Below are 21476 nucleotides of genomic sequence, written 5' to 3'. Positions count from 1 at the left end.
GTTTCCAGAGAGCCTCCATCTCTTTCTGCCTCCTGCCATGAAAGCTGCAGGCAGCCCGTCTCTGAAACGTATCATTTGTGCAATTATGAAATGGATGTGGATTTTCTCAAGCCCATTAAAACTGGAACTGTAAGCTCGACAAGAGCGATGAATTTCAGTCTGCCTGTCTTTAGAAAAGTGTGATGAAATATTAAATTGGAGCAGCATGTTTCAATGATTGGAGTGTCATTAGTTAGTTCAAAATCATATAATGAGACCTACATTTTAATTCAGTTCAGTTTGAGTTTGATTATACACCAAAACAGCTTATGAAACCCAACAAAACACAGAGTGCTGAGAGTGAGTAAACAAAAAATTAGAATACGGAGGAGACGGTACAATTCAATTACTGTCAAGTAACACAAGAGAGCACTTGAAGAGTCTGGATGTCAGTTCATGGTGTTCTACTGTCATAGCAGGGATCATGAGCAGTGCAGGGACATAATGATTCAGTCACTATGGACACCAGTCATCACCGTCTGTACAAAGTAACAAGACATTTCAACCTGGATGGACGATTTTACTGCCAAACTGAAGCCTCAACCTGAAAACTGGACATTAAAAGAAAGAGGAAGTGGACCCACACATCACAGACTTATTAGCGTACTCCTACTCACACAAACAGACACGCAGCAGGGTGAATGAAGAGAGTCACACAGGTCAGAAAAACAGGAAACAAAAGAATGAAATTGCACTGGTAATAATCCAAACCTCTTAAATAATAATAACAAAGAGAAGAACGTCACTATATAAAGATAATGAGTCACTTACAGTAACAAAGAGCAAAACTTTATGTCACCCTTGGCTTTTTCTGTGAAGTAGTGTGCTTTTGTTGAGCACAAGAATTCAATAAATGTAGTTCTTTTTCTTCAGTTCAGAGACTGGTAATGTCATTTATAAAAAACGCAGGAGAGGACAGCTATAGTTTACTAAACATGGACACAAACAATGCAGGTTTTGAATTCAAAAAGTAAAAAAACTTGCTGAATTTGTTCTGTGGACAGATAAATTGGTCCTCAAGGACATACACAATTTGTTTTGGGTGTGGAAATAAGAAAAACCTTCCCTGAGGCAATTCTAAGGTTTCCCAAATGATTGAAAATATTTTTGAACCTTTCATTGTACTGCTTCCTCTGCATAGTGCATCAACCACCAATCCAATTGTTTACATGCTTTATGTGATTCATTGATTAAACCCTGGTGGGGGATTTTCTCTCCTGATTTTTAGTATGGTGTTGCATACAAGAGGAAGTGTTTGAGTGCTTTGAATAGGGTAAACTGGGAAATAAACAATGTCCTGATTAGGTTCAAAAAGTTATGGTTCAGGTTATTTAAGTGATGATGAATAAGGTACTTGAAATTATGCATTAGCTACATTAGACGATTGTCAGCACAGCCTTTGTTAGGTGAAGCCAGGCAGAGAAGCTGACAAGGTATCTAGGTTATCTAAGGCCATTATGTGGATGGTGACAAATGTATTTTTGCTGTATTAGCCCCCTCTCATCAGGTCAGTGCCAAAACAACCCTGACCTGATGAGACATGAATTCTCTGTCGACCTCTGATGGTGTGTTGTGGTATCTGGCACCAAGACATTATCAGCAGATCCCTGAAGTCCTGGAAGTTGTGGGGTGGGACCATAGACTGTAAATAAAAATGGACAGCGTTACTCCACCTCTTCCCGTTGTACGGTTCTGAAGCCAAAAAATCCCTCTCCTGGGCGTCTCCCAAAGGGAAAAAACTGTCATACTATACAATTCTCATTGGATTTAAACAATGTGCAGTTTCTGTGCAATTGTATAACTCTTTCTAGTACCATCTGTTTTCGTCATATAGAGTTTGCAATCCTGCCTGCCTGCAATACTTGAACTCAGCTAACTTTGATACACTCAAAGAAATAATTAGTTGGGTGAACGTAATGAAATCATGGAAAAAATTTCCACCTAATTAAAATGCTTTCATTTAGCGAGACACAATTTTGTTGAACTAACTAATTGTAAATATGTTGAGTGAACATAAAGTATTTACTAAGGTAGGATCTGACTTCATTGTCTTGGGTCACAATAACTTGTATATTATGATTATGGATAGCTTTTTTTTTTTTTTTTTTTTTCGCCTTTATTGATAGGACAGCTGAAGAGAGACAGGAAACGTGGGGAGTAGAGAGTGGGGGAAGACATGAAGCAATTGGTCGTTTGGTGGGGGTCGAACCAGCGACCTCTGCTACGAGGACTATAGCCTCGATACGTAGGGCGCTTAGACCGCTAGACCACCAGCGCCCCACTTGCAGTCAGTCACAGGCGATCTCTCCCAACTCCCTGTAATGGCTCTTCTTTGCCAGAAGCACACTACCTTGGCTGATGAAAAGGGACTGTCGCACGTTACTGCCACCTTCTACTCTGGAGAGGTATTGCAGATGGGATTCCTAACTTAACCCATTAGGCTGTGTTGAGGATTTTGCATGTCATGTTAAAACTACATGATTTAAAAATGTTTGACCGCTAAACATGAATTATTATAATAACAGAAGCTACATGTTATACTTGTGTTGATAAAACAGACACCCATGTTGCTTTTTTTGAGTGTAGCTATGAGGTTCAGGCCCATGCACTGAACAATTCCCCAATCTGCACCACCAACCTCATTTGTTGTCTAAAACTGATGAGTCTGTTTAGTCAAACCAGCACCCAATAAAAAAGATTGTGAACTAGTGAGGAAGTAAAAGCTGTCAAAGAGTAGCACCACAGGCCTGGTCAACGTCACATTGAATGCTTGCACGGTAAAGTTTCAACACACAATGTATCTGGGTGAACTCTCAATCCAATCAGGGGGTGTGGACTGGTTGATGGTGGCGGCAGCACTTCTTCTGGTCATGACGGTGCTGCATGTCTAAGAATTTAGCTATCATTGTGTCATCTTCTGGGTAAAATACTGTAGCACAATAACATACTTCTCTTTGCATTTATACAGGGATATTGATCACAGGGTATCAAAAGTGTGTCTTATACACAGAATTGTATGGTGGATGTTTGGGTTGATTGTTGAAAGAGGAAGTGACAACAGGTACAGACACAACAGATGGGTGCTTTGACATTGCACTAGAGCAGTGATTCTCAATTGGGGGTACGCGTACCCCTAGGAGTACGTGGGAGTACTGCAAGGGATACGTGACGAATGTAAAAAAATATATTAAAAAGTTGCATCACAACAAGTAATAAAAAAATCGGATTAAAAACAACTTTATCAACAGCATTAAGGTTTAATTTCAATGCAACATCAAAATAGGTCACTATTTCCAAATTAAGCATATTCATTCATAAAATATATTATTTGCAAAACCGCTTGGACTAGACGGCATCCATCTGTTGATGTAAATTTTTCAGCGAGCGATCAGGTACATTTGCATGCTAATAAAAGCACGGCCAGGAGGATAACAATGGACAGGTGTTTGAAATGATTCTTATTTGACAGAAATAAATCGGTGTGCTCCTTGGGCAATCAAAGGTACTAGCTGCCCTCAATCTTTAATTATTTCTGAAAAAATTGCGCTACAAAAGCATAGAATTTGTGACATCTTTCATTTCAATGTTACTGTACTGTACTGTACTGCACTGTACTGTACTGTACTGACACTGTAAAACAAAACCACATGCATACATTTATTCATGTTATTGTCCCATATCCTGAAAGTTTTTCTCGGCCATACAAGGGGGTACTTGGCTGAAATTGTTTTTGAAAGGGGGTGCGCAAGCCAAAAAAGTTTCAGAACCCCTGCACTAGTGTACTGTATGTACAAAGTTTGAGTTCAGGACTCTGAGGTGTCTTGATTTATGTGGAGCACGTCTTTAACTAAGCAGACTTTTAGGGCTGATTTTTGAGGCCTCTAATCTTTTGACTGGTATATTCTGCTGAGTCAAAGTCACCAGTGTAATAATGACATGCATTGATTTGCTGACACTCATCTGAACCCGGGATGTAAAAGTCTTTGTTATCACTTAAGAGGTCAAGCACACGGGTTAGGCTTATTACTGTCCTTTAATGCCTTAAAATGGAGTTACTCCTAATACTAATTTGAAGCATGAAAGTGTGCAAACAGCCTGATAAACAGCAAGAATGTTATCAAAGTGAGGGTCAGCATCCTTATTAAGAAGTGTGCTTGTGATCTCTTTTCTAATTAGAGAAATCTCATGTGTTTAAAAAACAAAGTAGTAGGAAAAGGCAGAGCCACCATCGCAGACTACAGCACTAGATGTGAAATTCAGCACTTTCAAATCAGCACTCTTTAATGCTCAGAATCCGAATATATCATTTATTTATGGGTCAATTTTCACTATTTTTTCGAAACAGACTTTGTGTCTAGTAAAACACTATTTATAGCACGGTTTTAACAAACTATAAAATACGTCATTGGGTTGTTAGCAATGAAATTAAAAGAGTGTGAAACAAGGCTGTAGCTAAAATGCTGACACAACATTATTAAAGTTGCAAATTCATAAAAGAAGCCGCATAGAGATCAACTCAGGGATTTAAAATGTCAGCAAAACAGCTGGGTTTTTTTTGTGTAGATGTGCTGTTGAGAGTTTAATATTCCAGACTTCGGTTGCATCTATAAAGTAATTTTATCTTGCCAGAACTCTGTGAAGCTGCACACAGTAGAAAATTACATTTCAAGTCATTAATTCATGGATTAAATGAATAAAGATCCTTTTGTTGCTGATGAGTTTGAAAATGAAGCCTTGAAAACTGTGGACAATACGTCAGCCAAGTAACACCTATAAGTGCATTTTCTACACACATACATTTTTGTTCAGATTATATTCAAATGTGTCTTATTGCATTAAAGCTTTACTCAAAGCACAAGCTATACATTATCGTACACTTTGGCTGATTTGTTCTCAGCCACATATTGTCTATTCTTTTACCGACACCCAGTCTGAACATAAAGGTTATTACACTCTTTCTGCTTTCTGTCTCTCAACAGGGACGCACATCATCCACCGAATGCCTATGTGTGTGTGTGAGTGTTTGTGGGTGATCCCTGCTTGAAAGAAGAACCTCCTGTCAACCCGTCAGCTTTTAAAGATCGTAAGTAAGCTTTCTACTCTCCCTTTATTCCTTGGTTTTCTGTTGAAAAAGCTGCACATGGTTCCTGATGATCCCTGTGTTAATATCACACTGTGAGACTGTTCATATTGTATAAAAGTTAAGCCCAATTTAAAGCTAAAAGGACTATTAGGCAGAACATGAATCATGTGAAGAAAGATTTCTAAGTCGTTCCATTTCAGTTTGATCCAACAAAAGAATATAAAACCTAATCGTACAAGGGTTTAATGCATAATCCTTTATCAATCTGAGCCATAGGCAAAAGGGGGAGTTACATTTTTCTTAAATGCATAACCTCTTTACAAGTGACGAATCATTCTGCTTCAAGAGGCCTTTCCAAATGAATCACACATAATTAATCCCACTGCTTCACCCTCTAACCTTTATAGACTCTGTCTTTCGTCCTCCAGAAACACGGCCAGTTAAAGGTTGTGAACTCTCTGTCATGTTGAGCTGCCTCTGTTGTTGTGATATGATAATGCAGTGAAGGTGTGATCACACATGCAGCAGCAGTTTTGCTTGTGTCTGCGTGTGTGTCCTCTGAAGCTTTTGCTTACATCTGCAATTCTGCATTGACTCCACGCCAGCGAGTCGAAAGCTGATGCAGAGCGGTGGCTCCTCTGTTGTAGTCAGGTACATCAGCCAATGGCCATAATAGGGTGTGTGTGTGTGTGTGAGGGGAGTTTAATAACGCTGCAGGCTAAATGACTGCAACACAGTCATAAAAATTGGTGCAGTCATAACCAATTGTGTGGAAATTTACTGCTCAAGCAATTCATAAACTTCTCTGAATATTTGTTTTTTCAGTATTAAAAGTAGATCACTTCCAACAGTCTTTCATTATCATGAAACTACAGCACAAACACTAAGGAAATACTATTCAGGTCATGGAAAGTTTTCCATAATTAACATATGAAACAAGACATCCACAAACTTTAAAAACATGTTGTTTACCCCTGCAGCGCTTTGGCATCGTAATCAACTCATGCCCCCATTATATATCAGAGAGGTGGCCACTTACTCTTGCTGAATCACTACCATGGATTCTGTGACTACATTCATATCAGTCAGCATCAGGGGAAATGCTGTGTCTTTCACTTCAGTTGAGAGTGGGTTGCATGCTGGGATGATATTTACAACATAGTTGAGAGATGATCAAATTGTAAACTCACACTCAGGAACTGTCAAAACAAAACAGAATGTTCACATTCTCAGATTAATTTTTGTGTTATGTATGACGATATGATACCCGGAATATAATGTATACATCCCACGCTGACTGTAGTTTACAAGTATTCTCAATGAATCATGTGGAGCTAGCCAAAGCAGCTAACTTTTGGAATAGTCTCAGGATGCTAGCAGGTTTTTGAGGCTGTACTTTGTAGGGTTGTCATGAAACTAGAATTTTGAATTCTGATACAATACTAGTTATATATATAATTTTATTTTATTGAGTGTGCAGGTCTAAATACATCGGTACATCCTGTGATTCAAATAATTAGTCATCTTAATTCCAAAGAATAAAAAATAAAATAAAAAATAAATAAAAACAAACAAGCAAAAAACAAAACAAAACAAGGAAATCAAATTTCATTTCATAGATCCTGTGTTGTTCATTCACATTACAGTTACATTAAATTGATCTCACAGGTAGTTTGTATCCCTTACACCCACTCTGACATGTTTACACTTGTCCACCATACACCTTCACCGACATATAGACTCACACCAACACACACACACACACACACGCATACACACTCCCACACCAACACTTACAAATACTCACTCACACTTACACACACTTGCGTTAATATAACAAGTTTGAGGGGGGTTCCTTAGAGTTTATGGTAATCGGGTGATTTTGTGGCTTCCCTTGTATACAGGGCTTCATAAATCCTGCTCCATATACTCTCAAATAGTTTTCCTTTATTGCTGTCCTCTGATATGGTCCTTTCAATGCTCAGATAGTATTTCATGAGTGTTTTCTACTTTTGAAGCGTAGGTGCTTCCTTATTTTTCCAATTTTTCAGAATAAGTTTCTTAAAAACTAATGATGAAAACAGAATGTGACATCCAGATGGGTGTCTTATTTTGCCACAGTTTTGGAAAAGACAAATCACGGGTGCAAACTCAACTTTATAATCATATATTCTAGACATCGATATTTCAATATCATCCCAAGCTGTCCTAATTTTGGCACAATACCAAAAGGCATGTATGAGGGAGTCACTGTGGGAGTTACATTTTAAACATCTATCTGAGCAGCTGGGGTCAAATTTATGAATTTTGTCGCTACTATAGTACATTCTTGTCATTAGCTTATACTAGATTAGGCTCAATACTAGTTATAATCAAATAATATGATACCTGTTTCAATACCAACAAAATCTGGATACCTAAAAGTGGGCCATTGTGCTATTTCTGGTTGACAGGAAAAAGGAAGAAGACTTTCCTCAAAAATAGTGTAAACCCCAAATGAAACATTTCCTCTGAATAATATTGATAATCCAGTGTATCTGCGTGATGGTGTGTATACAGAGAATGTGCTCTCTGTCTTGATTTGATCATTTTCTTGTTGTGAAGCTAGCAGCCAACAGTCCACTAGTCTGGACTAGAAAAATATGTTTAGGTCTCTCTTGTCTGTTCTCTGTCTATCTGCAACAGATATAAATATACCCCATGCATCTTGATGAGACACCAAAGGGACTTAACAAATCATTGGCATTTGCTGACCTGTCAATAAGAGGAGTCTGTTGCGTAGTGGCTGGGTAAGAGCTGAGGGTGTGGCAGATGGCAGAGCAGAGAGGAACACAGCATAGAGAGTAAAGCGGCTTCATTTAAATAAAATTCAGCTCATTCCTGTGCGTTTCTTATGAAATTGTTAAGAACATAAACGATGTTGAACCATCAGAAGATAATGTTTCCTTTTTCTGTTTCTGTGCTTTGTTTTCTGCGCTCGTTCTCTTTACTGAGGTAACTCAATCAATGCTGCTCTTTCCCTCTTCTGTTTCTGCTAGCTGCAACTGTAGGTAGAAAATATGTCCTCTGGTCTGTTTTTTGATATACTTCGGTACTTTTTAATTCAATCAAACATAAAAGTAATGAAGACTATATTACAGGTGCATTTTATTGAAAAGTATCTGATGCACATAAGTGCTTTGCTAAGCATGCTAAAGGTAGAACACAAACAGGCTGAAGTTTTAGCAGCTACGGTGATTATTAAAGATCATTTGGATAATTGAGGGCCTTGTTTGTTCACTACAGACCACCATACCTCATTTGTGCACATTCCTGTCAGCACTGGTTTTGCTATTCTTCCATCTTGTATGAGGATAGAATAGAATGGAATAGAATAGTGTAGAATAGAATAGAATAGAATAGAATAGAATAGAATGGAATGGAATAGAGTAGAATATAATATAGTAGAATAGAATGTACTTAATTAATCCCTAAAGGGAAATTCAGGTGTCTGGCAGATAAAATGATGTGTAGAGGCAACTTTAAGCAAAAACCCTCTTTGCCCCTACTGCAGGATGTGATGTTTCTGACTAGTGCTTTCTAAAACAGGCTTACTTGCATGTATTCCAAAAATGAAAGACATGCCGACATAAAATGAAACAAACTGAGAATGTATTCAAAATATCGACAGTTTAAAAAACAAAAGCACTTCTCTTGTCTCTATGGACTTGTTTACTAAAAAATGATACTTCTACTTCCTTAAAAAAGTTAAAAACCATGAAATTCTGAGGAAAGCTTACAGTCAGATAATCCGTTGCTCCGCCTGGTGCGCAGATCAAAGCTTTCATTTCAGTATGCATGCTCAGATACCAGTTTACTCCAATCAGCTGCGCTAACAACAGCAGGACAATTAAAGGCACAGATTTTTTTGACCAGCTAAACAAACATAGAAAGACATTAAAGTGAGAATATGAACTATACTCAAAAGAATCCTAACCAACAGTAATGACTAAGTCTGCTATCTCCCCAAAATGAGCCAAATAAGGCACAAAGGCTTGAATGACATCTATGGCTCTAACAATATGCAAAACGTCCAGTATGATAAAGTTTTGTCAATAATGAGTCAGTCAGCGGGGATTGAAGAATAGTGTTATCATTCAGGAGCAAACGTCTATGTTTATCATGCTCACCATCTAAGCTTACTTGTGCAACTTCTTAAATAGCATTTAACAGCATGGTGGAGCTTATTCACAAAAGAATGTGTATATTCGGTTAAAACTAATTAACTGTGCGAGCCTAAGTGTTGACCAGATGATGGTTCCTGGTTAAGAGTCAGATCAACTGACAGATATGTTGGTACTAATTTTCATTGCAATCTACCCACTAGTTATTGACATATTTCAGTCTGGACTAAGAAACACACAGAAATATTGACAAGCTAAGTCCTGTTAGCATGGTTAAAGAGTGTCATTTAAATGGCAATGAAGCAAACACAAGATTTTTTCCTCTTCTCTAGTTTCACAGCTGCAAATTCTTGCACCCCACAAAGAAAAGCACCGCTCCTGAAAATCACAGTATTACCACAAGGGAAGAGAGGGGGCAGCGTCCTTCAGCACTTCACAGAGATGTGAGCAAACCGGCTGAGTGGAGAAGGCCACAGAGGACCCGATGTGTCGGGGATAGACAACACAGATAGAGCAACAAAAAAAAAATCCTCTGATCCGCCGTGGGGAATATAAACAGCTACTCAAGCATATGGAAGGTTTTGCTTTCACAAGCAGGGAGAGAGGGGATTGTTTTTCACCTGCGTCTCCCCGTGTGTGTGGTATGGAATAGTGATGCTTTTGCTGGAAAGTTCCTGTGTGATCAGTTGGCAGGCTTTTAATGAATGCTGAATGTATGAGATCAGGAAAGGTTGAAAAAGACTGGCAGACACAACCTCTGATTAAGTCAGAGCTACTGTTACATCATCAAAAAAAATCTTCAAAGATGGCTAATAATGTGCAAAAGTAAATGATTCATAGGCTGCTGCTGATTCCTGGATAAATGTTGGATTTACTTGAAAAAAAAAAACCCTGGTTAAAATGAGAAGATAGGCAGTAACTAGTACCCTGTAGAGTCATTGAACCGCCCAAAGGCAGGTTAGAGACCTGTTCAGAGGCTGTTTCAAACCTTTTAAGGGTTTTCATTCAAGATAAAGGCATCTAAATAGAGAGAATATGCTGTGATACACTGACTTCACAGTCAAAAACAGCAATCCCCTCCAGTTTAGCGGTTCCTGTTACCCTTTTGATCTGTTACTAAAATGGGAGCTGAGCTGATTCAATAGTCTAATTGATCCAATTGATTAAATAACGGTCTGCAGTTGGACTCTCTTTCTCTGTCTGCCAAACTAAGCTGTGCAGGAGGACCACGATAGATCCCTCAGCTCCAGACACCCACATGAGCCAAACAAGCCCATCAAAGACCAGACTGGATATCCTGGTGGGGGGGATTTACCAGTTCAAAACCAGTACACTGATCCTCAGCCTCTGGTGCATTTGTCTTGTCTCTACACTGTGGCCCTTGACTCACTTTATTTATGCCTTAATCTTCAACACTCTTTACTTTCACAACTCCACCTCTCCTCTTTCCTTCAGTTTTCTCTATACAGCGGACACCGTTTCTTTTTTCTCCCCTGCTCCATGTGGATAAATGTTCTGTGATGGTGAGCTTACTGCAGCCATCAAACACTGTGGATTTTCTTATCCTTGGCCCCTTGAGTCCCTCAGGAGACTTTGTTCTTCTATTCAGACAGAAAGATGCCAGCTTTTCTGGGATGCTGACACAGCTGAACCTGTGCCAATATGTTGATATCAACAACTGTGGTAAAAACCGAAGCAGACTCTGCAGTTGCTAATCACTGCCGGGAAAATTGAAAGATTGCAATCAGTCAATCAGAGGTAGATGGTCTTCTTTTGAAAGCTGACTGAAATCAGGCCAGGTCCTATTCTGAGAACTTCAATGGATGTCAGGAAGATTGTCATGGTTTGACAGAGCCCTGCTGTGAGTTTACTCTCCCAACTCCTCAAGTTTGGCAGCTTCATCAGCAGCTCTAAGCTTACATTTATAAGATATGGGTACCACTCAAGAGTCATTCTGTCACGTCGTTCTGTCATGGTTCTGTTGTCCAGATAGTGATAAGTACAAATCAATGTCTGTTTGGACAGTAAAAAAGAAGCAATCAACTTACCTAGAAAAAACAGTTACATCTAACTAAATCAAAAAACAAAATGGTTCCTGTTGGATGATGAAGTGTTCAAATAGCAATAATGTTTCGTGGGACCCGCTGTCCGTCCGTAACACTACGTCATATGTGACACAGTACGACAATGTTGTAAGAAGAGACTCATGACTGCAAGTGATTGAAAATTTGGCTATGCTTCACTAAAAAGATCATGACACAGCGAAGTACAAGACGTGTAGCAAAGATATTTCAGGCAAGGTAGGAAGCACACCCAATGTGATGAGGCATTTACATTAACACCATGTGAATTTGAGGCAATGCACTGTATTCCATTCAATTAAAAAAACGTCCGGTCACCGCAATGTTTCATCACACTCCACAACAGCACACATTCACATTTGTACTTAGGTCAATTAATCATGTCAACCCATATTTTAAAATATTATTAAACAGTATATTTGATTGATACCAGTCAGAGAACATCTTTAGTGATGAAGGGTAAGATGAAGAAGGAGAAAGTGGAGGAAAGTGGTGATAACGTTTGTTGTGAAGTGGTGACACATCTTTGCCACTGATGAGTCACCAGTGTTTAGGTATGCAAAATATACTGTTTGTTAATGCTGTGTTATATTCTAATGTGGTATTGTTATATTTTTCCATTATTTATATAATCATTCCTTTTTATCATTTTTCTTGTTGATCTATCCTGGTTCAAAAAACGGCTTGGCCCCACGTAGCTAATCTCCTTATCGGCACACACTGTGAGGGGGCAAATTTTTTTCTAACTTGATGGTTCAGAAGATATAAAGATTACAAGTTTTTGCCCAAATAAGGACATGACTGACTTGACTCCCGGTCGGGAACACATAGTTGTTGGCTAGGAGGTTCAAACCCCGCCCCTTTACGTCACACTATGTCTGGTTGAGTTTTGCATTTCCAATATGGCTGCCGCCATCGATTGGCTTCAAAACAGCGCTCAGGAACAGATGGGTGACGTCACGGATACTACGTCCATATTTTATACAGTCTATGAATGTAACGTAATATATCATATAGTGTCGTATGGTATCATATCACATCGTATCGCATCATATCATATCCTGTTGTATCACACCGGATCATATGGAATTGTATGGCATCATGTCATATAGTATTGTATAGTGTCATATCGTATTACATTAAAGGATATCCCATATTGGATCACATTGTATTGAGTTGTATTGTATCATACCACCATGAGCAGACTTTGGGGCTCAGAATTCAAAGAGAACTGACTTCATTGCTGAATCAAAACAGCATGTTTTGAGGGAAGCATCAAAAATTCTGGTAAGGGTCACCCACACTGTTCTGTCTCATCTTGTTGGGCCACTGCACAAGCTGCCATTTTTTGACTCTAGAGTGAGAACAGGCTGTGAAATTGGAATGTTTGTAACAATGTGTCTTACTCGTGTGTGTGTGTGTGTGTGTGTGTGTGTGTGTGTGTGTGTGTGTGTGTGTGTGTGTGTGTGTGTGTGTGTGTGTGTGCGCGCGCGTGCGCGTGTGCGTGTAACAAGTGTACATCAGCGTGTGCGATCAGACTCCAGACTCATCAACATGGTGCTCATCTCCTGTCACAACACTGTCTGACAATGAGCGGCTCTGTCACACTAGGTGACACAGCACTCCAATTAATCACAGAGAAGGACCACTAATGAAGTCATTATGTATTCCGTGAGTTTCATCTTGACAATCCACTTTTCCCTCTAAAGATACAGAAATACACACAAAAGGCTTTGAGGCATTGTGGTAATGGATTAGCTGAAATGGAGTTTGACAAGTGAAATATAGCCCTGATCAGGACGTGGTTGAAGTGTTGATGTAATTTTCTTCCCTTTGCCTGTTAAGTTTGGTCTCACCTCAGAAATCCTTTAAGATTTTTTACTTGCCTTCTATTTAATGGGTTCAAGAACAAAGGGTTGGAGTTTATTTCCCCTTGAGCAAACTATTACAAAGTCAGGGATGGATAAGTCTTCACGAGTCAAGTACTCTTGATTATAGTCAGTATACAAATGCAGCCCGCTCTTTTGGACCATCACTTGTTTTCATATTGTTTGGAGCTAAAATAGGACATGTACCTCAGCATAAACACTGCCAGACTGAAGGCGAAAAAAAAATCTGGATACTCTGGGCTGTATCACAACGCTATATATTGCATTTGTTTATCCTGTTATTTCTAAAACTAGGGATTCAACGCCCACATCAGAGGACAGCACATATAAACATTTACTTGGCCTAGAAACTAAAATACTTTTATTACGTTTTCTTTGATTGTTGCATTATGTTAATATATGTTATTTGTATTATAGTTTATTGTCTTTCTGTCTGTCTATACACCAGCCTGTGCCTGAATGTATGCACATTGTGTTATGTCTTAAAGTGCATAGGAGTGTAACATTTGTGATCATTAGTACACATGTAATAAAGTACATTGTCACAAACTCTGGGTCATTCAGGGATATTCTTGTAGGCTCTTGTCTCATTGCTTTTGTCTGCCACTTTGAAAGTTCAAAGAAACCCAGCTCTGTTCCAGACACAATGCCTTCCAAAGGAATCCCTCAGGAGATCTCAAATATTTCTTTGTGGCTCCAGTCTGCGGTTGTTACTTCAGGTCACGATCCCTTGTGTGGGCCTTTCTGAAGTTTCCTACAAGGGTTAGTGTGGAGGAGATAAAAGGTTTTTTTTTTCTTTAATACGTTGACCTATCTGCCACAACAGAGATTCAAAGGAAAACCTGGCACATACACACAATGGCCTTCATTTATCAAACATGCGTACGACCGAAAACAGGACCATTTCCACGCAAAGGTCGGCATTTATCAATCTGAACGTGGGTGGAGGATACGCTCAAATCCCATCCCAGGTCTCAGTTCATGTACGCAAGTTTTTATTTCAGTGTGGAGTGCGGTAGAGCAAAGTAAATCTGTCTGTGGCGGAGAATTAGCTCATATTAGCACAATGCATTTTCAGACAGACATACAGAGGTTCACAGATTAATATTTAGATCGTTAAATTAGATATGACACTATGATGTATTTTACATTTCGCTCTCTCAAGCCCTGCAAAATGCTTATAGTGATGCTGAGAAGCGTGTGTGTTTTCTTTATGGATTTAAATCTACGAAGCTTTCAGTACTTATCAACGCTCCCATGTGCACAGTGAACTCTTTAAAAATATTGTTGGTGATTTAAACAGAAAAACTAAAAATTGTTAATTCACTAGAGCAAACTGAATTAAACTTTTAGCGTGTGAGATATGATTTTTTTTTTTTTATTTAAAGTTTTTGGGTGATCCCGGCTGAACCGTGAATAATTAGGGCCGTGATATTCAAAACACAGTTGTTTTCAGCGGTATCATTTATCAACACTTGATGAGGCGTATGCCGTGATTGACCCAGATACGTACGTTTCATAAATGACACGTGAACGTTGTCGTAAGCTGATATCTACCCCCAAATCTGCGCTGGTCTCTACACCAGATTGATAAATGAGGCCCAATGCAACTTAGATTGGACATTTGGGTGTGTTAATCTTGTAGTAGCTAATAAAACCTCTCCCCACTTGCTGAGGAGATTAAGAGCTTGCTAAAGAGGTCTGGCAAAACCCATGCTTTTCAACCACAGATTGTATAAAACATGGACATACTCTTAGTGGCATCACTGATTGGTTTCTGATGAGTGCTTGTGAAACCAAATGATCACAGTTACCATACTGGGAATGACTCAGCCGAGCTTTAAGTATACTGAAACATACATGTTTCCTTGTGCAGTAAATATGGGCTTTTTGACATGGGTATTATTGGGGATTTCTTGGCTTTTGGAGCCAGCCTCAAGTGGACACTTGAGGAACTGCAGTTGTTTGCACTTAAGCACTAGTTTCATTTTTTAACACTAGAAGTTGGCACTTGTTTTCAACCCAAGATCCAGCCCCCAAATCATTTTTCAGTGTCATGTTTGTTGTCTTCTTCCGTGAACAACAACAACTGAAATGATATCTCTTGAGGCAATTCATCAGACTCTGCATAAATCCCTTATGATCACTGATTGGATTGGATTGGGTTTCTTTAAGGTGGCATTGAATATAATGATATTTGAATAATGTCAAATTGAAACTGAATTGAGATTCAAAGAGACTCAGAAACTCAGAATCTACCGCATACAAAATGTTAGGCCATATTTTGCACGTACTCCACTCAGTTCTGTTTAGAAATATGTTAATTGTTGAAACAACCAGGAGTAATGTGAAGTATTCCCAACTGAAAACAAGTGATAACAATACAGTTAGACCTAATCTCTGTAAATGGTCTCTTTGGTTTATTGTTTGTGTTTTTTCTGGAATATCTCTGATGATAAAAAAAACATACAGTATTCCCAATGCCGGTAGTTCTTAAATTGGGCCAATTAGATCCTCATTTCAAAGACTTAAATGAGCAGAAGAGGCTCTGATGCAGAGTGCTGGCTGAGTTCACAAATACTAAAGAATGAATGCAGTTTTGTTTGTTTTTCACAAAGACTGTTGATCCAATAATCTCTGAATTTGGCACTCAGTATCTTTGGAAATTGAAGACCTTAAGTTATTAAAAAACTGTTGGCACTAGAAAGTGTTTAGCTGCCTTAGGCCAAAAAAAAAACAGTCTGAACTTGTGAGAAAAAGTTCACTCTTATAAAACAGAAGCGGCCGGTCATTTAGTAATCCTATTTCAACACCTAAATTCTAGAACTTGTAATGAAAATGCCTCTTACCCACTCAAAAATGTATCTCTTTTAATGACCCTTTACAATTCCATAACTTGGACAGTTTGGTCAATATCAGGCAAAAAAACAAAACACGATACTGCTGAGGTGATCACATGGAACTTAGACCAGCCAAATACTATCTGTGGTCACATATAGCTCCTTTACAGCATGGAGGGAGAGCCACATAGAACTAGACACATTGATAGGCAGCTTTGGGCAAGTACACATTTAAACATTGATGATGAGAGAAAGAGAGACAGGTAAACTTCACAACATTAACCCCCGAAGAGAAACTGTCAGTTCTCCTGGGGGAAGGGTCAGCAGCTCCTCTGGCTGCTAAATATGTGTCTGCCTGTCACAGCCTGAGGGACGCACCATCCCATAATATCTGATTTTGGGTGAAGGTTTTATGAGCATACCGCATCGAGTGAGGACATTGAGATATTCTGTATGGATGACACCATCGTTCATTAATGCGTATAAAATATGCAATATATATGATATGTAATGAATATATATGTAATGAATATAATATGTAATGAGTATATATGTAATTTATGTGTATAAATCGTATGTGCTTTGGCAACAACATGTCTTTGTTCATGCCAATAAAGCAAATTGAATTGACTTGAATTAAATAGAGGGAACGAGAGAGAGAGAGGAGATGTAAAATTCTAGACATACCGTTATTAATAGAATCAAAAGAAGCTATAGATTGAAAAAGCAGCAAACATACTGAAACGCTGGTTTACACACAAACACCACTTGACACATCCTTACTTCTAAATCCACCAGGGTGTGATGTTTTTGATATACCCTTGCAACATGTTTTTTAGTGTGTAAAGTATGTGTGAGGAGAAAAGTGATTAGATAAACAAGCTTTGTACAAATAGCTAATCACTGCAATGGATTCTGATAGATTGTCAACATTCAACAGTGAATTTAATGTCATCCACAGAACTGACTGATGTAAGCCTCAAGGAATGTGATAGGAGAGCGAGAGAGAGAGATAGAAAGAGGAGGATGTGGAATCAGATCCACATGTACAGTAGATGTAGTCTCTGGGGTTCCCACCATGCACCATCTTACTCACAACCTCTCTTCATTCCTAAACCCTCAGGCTTACAGCTGCCCTGTTATAGAGAAAATACTTTGTTCCTTGCTATACAAGTTGCTATGGTGATCACAGGCCTGAGGAATATGACGATTACAACCTACTAAAGTCCACAGGTATCTTAATGAAAATGTAAGAGGCCTTTTTTTTTAAATAAAATATGACAGAAAGGATTATCTTAATTGCTGTCCTACAAACATCAGTGTGTGACCACAGTGTGTCTGTTAACCTTTGCCATGAAAAGTGATGAGCAAGCAGCGTTTAAATGATCAGATGACCGATCCATTAATCAATCAAGAGAATGGTGATCATATGTGCCTGTTTTTTTATTTCTTAGTTTGATTGAAATCTGAAAAAAGTCAAGACAGTCTAGTTCAGAGAGGGATGGCAGTTGAGCAACACCTGTATAACAAAAAGGAGGATTTGTAGAAATGATGAATGCTTTTCTGATGATTTTAATTCAATATGTTTCTGGATGCATGAGTAAGAAATTTCACTGAAAGAAAGAAAAGCAACACATAGGCAAGCAGACGGAGAACGAAGGAGCTAAACTCCGGGCATAGCTCCATCATCTACACCCTCAACTGTTCCCTGTCCAGACGATGACCTGTTCTGTTCACACACTGGCTCAACCAATCAGCACACAGGCTTCATACTCCAGATCTGGCAGTGTAAAGTCTGTTAATTTGTGGCTCAGCTGATTTGGACGTTTGCTTTCTAAGATGTAGGCCCTCTTGATCATGTCTAGACAAAAATATCGATATTGCCATACATGACTTGCATGCTGCAATCATCAATACACCATCAATATTGCTATTTCCATTGAAAAACTGTGGTGCAGATTTCCCTTCCAATTTGACTCACCACGTCACTAGTTTGTTACTCCTTGTGGAAACATGAATAAGAGGATAGTTGAGTGGAAGTTAATTGGCTGAAGAAGAAGTTCACAGCTGGGGAAAGAAGAAGAAGAAGACGGCGAGTTATTGTCAAGCAGCTACAAAAAGAGGTATAGATATGGGCTAGCCATTTTCAAAACCAAAAGAAGACAGTCAAAAAACTGTTCAGCTCTTTGTGTTGACATGAGAGGAAAAGTGGAGGATGAACTCAAGTCTGAGGAGAGAGAGAGAAAGAGCACACTCACCTGTAATGTGTTGACAGTCATACATGACAATTACTGCAGATTAAGTTGACGAGTGGGAAATGCATTCCTAAGTGCTACAAACTAGCGTCATGCATGATAAATTGGTTATGCCTGCCAAGCAATGAAATGTGTACTCATTTTGGCAAAAATATGTGCATATTTTAGATTAATCTTCATAGTAGTTTCATAGTTCGATGATTTTATTTTAAGACTAAAACATGCATATGGTTTCATCTTATTGGACCAAAGAAAAGTGTGGTGTACAAAAACTTTACCTTTTTATAGGGATGTTGTATTTTTCAGTCAATCAGATATCATTAGGTATCATAACTTGGTTGTAATGTTTCAGTTATCACATAATTGCTGTATAGCTACATATTGTATTAGATCATATCATTTTATATCGACTGTATCATATTGAATCTTATCATATAGTATCATACCCATAGACTGTATAAAATATGGACGTAGTATCCGTGACGTCACCCATCTGTTCCTGAGCGCTGTTTTGAAGCCAATCGACAGCGGCGGCCATATTGGAAATGCAGAACTCAACCAAGCGGTGTGACTTAAAGAAGCGGAGTTTGAGCCTCCTAGCCAACAGCTATGTGTTCCAATCCGGGAGTCAAGTCAGTCATGTCCTTATTTGGGCAAAAACTCGTAATCTTCTGAACCGTTGCGTTAGAAAAAAATTCACAACCCGTACAGTATGTGCCGATAGAGAGATTAACTACGTAGACCCAAGCCGTTTCTTGAACCAGGCTGTAAACATGTTTATTAATGCTACAAAGATCGTCTTTTTTGAATTGGTGTCTATGTGGTTTCTGGTGTTTCTGCAGCCAGCCTCAAGAGGATTCTCGATGAATTGCAGTTAATAACACTTCCGCATGAGCTTCATAGTTTGAGACCGGAGGTTGCTGCTTGCTCATACCGTATTATCATGTAATTTTGTGTTGCATCATATCATATACTATTGTGCCATGTTGTCTCGTGTCGCATCATAACGTATCATATTGTATTGTATCTTCAGTCAGCTTGTGATTCTCAACCCTCTGCAGGAATGCATGAGTGAAAGAGGCTTATGAAAGTAAACTGATGGATTTTGGACCGTCTGTTGGAACAAACAGGCAAATCAAAGATACAACATTGGGCTTGCTTATTCTGGTAACCTTTGAAAACTACAGAATCCCTAAAAGGAGACCGAGAAAAATACACCTTGTAGCAAATTGTTCTAAATTTATTTTTTTTTCGTCCATGTCCTAAAGGGCTTCACAGAAATCAAATGTTTAACCTAAATGGCAACCTCTGGTCTCAAAATATGAAGCCCATGCAGAAGTGTTATAAGCTGCAGTTCATTGAGCGCCCGCTTGAGGCTGGATACAGAAATAAACATGTTTACTGCCTGGTACAAAAAATTTCTGAATAGATCATTTCTCTATCGGAACACACTGTACGGGGGGTGAATTTTTTTATAACGCGACAGTTCAGAAGATATTAAAATTACGTGTTTTGCCCATTTAAGGACATGACTGACTTGACTGACAGGCGGGAACACTGTAGCTGTTCACTAGGACGCTCAAAGCCCGCCTCTTTACCTCACACTAGCTCAACAGAAGTTAGGTTGAGCTCAGCATTTCCAAAATGGCTCCCGCTGACGATTGGCTTCAAAACAGCGCTTCAGAAACAGATGGGTGACGTCACGGATACCTGCAGATTCAGTGATGTCAAACATAATAGGTAGTTGCTGCATGCTTCTAAAATATTGATTATTAGTACAGCTCTGCTCTGCAGTTTGTGCGTATATGTGTCTGTAACAACAATGAGGCTATAAGTAATGAAGCCATTTGTACTTTCAGTCTAGTGTCCTACATGCTTGAAGACTTTCCGCCTGGGATTCATTGTTTTGTACACGTCTCACATACAGACACAAAGACACACACCCACACATGCCTGTGTATTTGTGTGTTATGTAAAGGCTTTCTGGGGCATGAAATAAGCTTTCCTAGGGAACAGAGAAGAGGAGAGTGGCTGATGTCCCCAGATATTTCTTAATTAAGTACATGCACGCTCATCTTAAAAATCCTAAATATCACCTCAGAGCTCCTGGCTCCCTTTCCAGTCCCTCCTCTTGGTTATGGCTCTTAAGTTAAATGCTGTCTGAGTAATGCAGCACTTGGCTATATTCTTAATAAGATAGTGTGAGAGGAGGGCTGTGTAGCTACAGCGGTGGTTCATTCATTACTTTGTTATCCCAAAGATGAACTCCAAAATTAAATTGTGTTCGTGTCACTAAGGAATCAACATGCTCTTGCTGGGAGAATCAACTGTCAAAACCCAGGAGTTTATTTTCCAAACAGGTAAACTGAATCTCTAGTCCCCTCCTCCTCCCTTCCCTGTACCTGATCTGCCTCTAAATCACACCCATGCTGCGTGTTATGTGTGTGAAGGTTTGTGTCTGTGTGCATGACGCGCCCCAGACTGTGATGAGCAGAGAGGAGGCAGCTCAACGATAAGAAACATATCAGCGCTCAGCACCTGCCCGCCTGCCTCTTCACTGTCTGACTACACAAGTCGATTGCATGAAGAGTCCCTCTCATTGTCGCAGCAGAAATCCTAAAACTATGATGAGGAAATCAAGTAGAGTGTGCACACTTTAGAGCTTTGCCAATGAATGAATTTTCATCCTGTGTGCAGGGAGAATTAACCACATCAAACAAATTTCAGTTGAAATAGGAGTTCGATTTTTGGGTGTTGTGACTTCAACATGTGATAGCTCCTGCAGAAAGATGAGAGGTATAAAGTTGAGGCTTTGAAGATGAAAAAGCCTCAAACACAAACAATTTTGTCTGAACCCTACAAGCTGTGATATTCTCAGTATGTAAAAAAACTGCAGTAATTCTGCTGACGGGTTCACTTCTGTCAGCACATTTTTATGCTTTTTGGCTTGTTTCGCCAGAGCTTCAATGACCCACGTTCCCAACACACACACCTTCTTTTATTGGCTTACTCCAAATTCCCCATGTCTCTTCTGTTGCACCTGACCTTATTACCTCAAACGTTTCATATAAGCACATAATCCGAAATCCCACTGTTTGTGCTTTGTTTGGTTTGGCTCGGTGGAGC

At 39.1% G+C, this 21476-nt stretch overlaps 1 protein-coding gene across 1 annotated transcript in view; it reads left to right on the top strand.

Moving 5' to 3' along the window:
• The window catches only part of frmpd3 (FERM and PDZ domain containing 3), a 117532-nt gene that overhangs the window by 51541 nt on the left and 44515 nt on the right, over window positions 1–21476 (top strand). The window contains exon 2 of the mRNA XM_034689324.1: window positions 5019–5122. The gene's annotated coding sequence lies outside the window, so the exon portion shown is untranslated. The remainder of the gene's footprint in view (window positions 1–5018; window positions 5123–21476) is intronic.

Source organism: Notolabrus celidotus, chromosome 8 (genome assembly GCF_009762535.1).
Source record: "Notolabrus celidotus isolate fNotCel1 chromosome 8, fNotCel1.pri, whole genome shotgun sequence".
NCBI classification, from domain to species: domain Eukaryota; kingdom Metazoa; phylum Chordata; class Actinopteri; order Labriformes; family Labridae; genus Notolabrus; species Notolabrus celidotus.
This window is presented reverse-complemented; position numbering and strand designations above follow the sequence as displayed.